The 2,441-nt window shown below is 43.7% G+C and overlaps 1 protein-coding gene across 1 annotated transcript in view; it reads right to left on the bottom strand.

Moving 5' to 3' along the window:
- Positions 1 to 2,441, bottom strand: part of LOC105003643 (aldehyde oxidase 4-like) — a 71,508-nt gene that overhangs the window by 45,192 nt on the left and 23,875 nt on the right. The gene's annotated exons all lie outside the window — the stretch shown is intronic.

Raw genomic sequence — 2,441 nt, 5'->3', positions numbered from 1 at the left:
GAAAGGCGATGCCAAAGAATGCTCAAACTACTGCACAATTGCACTCATCTCACACGCTAGTAAAGTAATGCTCAAAATTCTCCAAGCTAGGCTTCAGCAATATGTGAACTGTGAACTTCCTGATGTTCAAGCTCATTTTAGAAAAGGCAGAAGAACCAGAGATCAAATTGCCAACATCCACTGGATCATGGAAAAAGCAAGAGAGTTCCAGAAAAACATCTATTTCTGCTTTATTGACTATGCCAAAGCCTTTGACTGTGTGGATCACAATAAACTGTGGAAAATTCTGAAAGAGATGGGAATACCAGACCACCTGACCTGCTTTTGAGAAACCTATATGCAGGTCAGGAAGCAACAGTTAGAACTGGACATGGAACAACAGACTGGTTCCAAATAGGAAAAGGAGTATGTGAAGGCTGTATATTGTCACCCTGCTTATTTAACTTCTATGCAGAGTACATCATGAGAAACGCTGGGCTGGAAGAAGCACAAGCTGGAATCAAGATTGCTGGGAGAAACATCAATAACCTCAGATATGCATATGATACCACCCTCATGGCAGAAAGTAAAGAAGAACTAAAGAGCCTCTTCATGAACGTGAAAGAGGAGAGTGAAAAAGTTGGCTTAAAGCTCAACATTCAGAAAACTAAGATCATGGCATCTGGTCCCATCACTTCATGGCAAATAGATGGGAGACAGTGGGAACAGTGGCTGACTTTATTTTTCTGGACTCCAAAATCACTGCAGATGGTGATTGCAGCTGTGAAATTAAAAGATGCTTAATCCTTGGAAGGAAAGTTATGACCTACCTAGACAGCATATTAAAAAGCAGAGACATTTCTTTGTCAACAAAGGTCCATCTAGTAAAGGCTAAGATTTTTCCAGTAGTCATGTATGGATGTGAGAGTTGGATATAAAGGAAGCTGAGTGCTGAAGAATTGATGCTTTTGAACTGTGGTGTTGGAGAAGACTCTTGAGAGTCTCTTGTACTGCAAGGAGATCCGGCCAGTCCGTTCTAAAGGAGATCAGTCTTGAATGTTCATTGGAAGGACATGTTGAAGCTGAAACTCCAATACTTTGGCCACCTGATGTGAAGAGCTGACTCATTTGATAAGACCCTGATGCTGGGGAAGATTGAGGGCAGGAGGAGAAGGAATGACAGAAGATGAGATGGTTGGATGGCATCACCGACTCAATGGACATGGGTTTAGGTAGACTCTGGGAGCTGGTGATGAACAGGGAGGCCTGGCATGCTGCGGTTCATGGGGTCGCCAAGAGTCGGACACGACTGAGCAACTGAACTGAACTGATGATTTTTATCCATTCACATGCTGAGTTTGGATAGTAGACAGTGGTACACGTGTCTCAGATAGCCTTATTTGGTGCATGATGAAGAAGGAATACTTGACTTGGAGTAAGAAGACTTAGGATCTAGTCCTGACTTGACCATGTGTTAGCCGTGTGAAGTTCAGCAGTTACTTAAGCCTTTTGATCCTGTATGTTCTTTAGGAGAATGGGGATTTCAAGACAACCTGCTCTGTCTACCTCCCAGGGTTGTCATGAGAATCAAAACAAATAAGAGATGTGAGAACCCTTAGTAAATTGTGAAGACTGTAAAAATAAATAAGGTTGTTGTTTATAGTTAAATTTTCAAATCTTATGGCCCAGATCTTTTCTCTTTTTGGTGAGTGTGCATGTATATAGGATATGCCTCAAGCAAATTTGTGAATCAGGGAGTAATCAGGGAGTAGGCAAGAACCTTTCCTACTGGCCAAATAATGTCTTGCTGCTGCTGCTGCTAAGTCACTTTAGTAGTGTCCGACTCTGTGTGACCCCATAGACGGCAGCGCACCAGGCTCCCCGTCCCTGGGATTCTCCAGGCAAGAACACTGCAGTGGGTTGCCATTTCCTTCTCCAATAATGTCTTAAGTTTTCTTATTCAGTCACTCTCTCTATACTTGGCTGAGCTGTGTGCCATCCTCCTGCCATTATGGCTTCTATGACAATGTAGTCCATGGTGACACAGCTGGGTAGGCAGTTTGATAAAGCTCATAGAAGACTCACATAGGTGCTCAATAAATATTTCTGAAAGAGTAAATGAGGTCAGCTATTCTATGAAGATCTCAAATTAGTCCAGTTTTTGTAATTGATTAACAGCCCACTAGCAATGGCACCCCACTCCAGTACTCTTGCCTGGAAAATCCCATGGACAGAGGAGCCTGGTAGGCTATGGTCCATGGGGTCGAGAAGAGTTGGACACGACTGAGCGACTTCACTTTCACTTTTCACTTTCATGCATTGGAGAAGGAAATGGCAACCCACTCCATTGTTCTTGCCTGGAGAATCCCAGGGATGGGGAGCCTAGTGGGCTGTTGTCTATGGGGTCGCACAGAGTTGGACACGACTGAAGCGACTTAGCAGCAGCAGCAGCCAATGGTTAC

The sequence above is a fragment of the Bison bison genome, unplaced genomic scaffold, assembly GCF_000754665.1.
Source record: "Bison bison bison isolate TAMUID 2011002044 unplaced genomic scaffold, Bison_UMD1.0 scf7180017864471, whole genome shotgun sequence".
In the NCBI taxonomy this organism is placed as follows: Eukaryota; Metazoa; Chordata; class Mammalia; order Artiodactyla; family Bovidae; genus Bison; species Bison bison.
The sequence above is the reverse complement of the archived record's forward strand: the minus strand, read 5'-3'. Positions and strand labels throughout refer to the sequence as shown.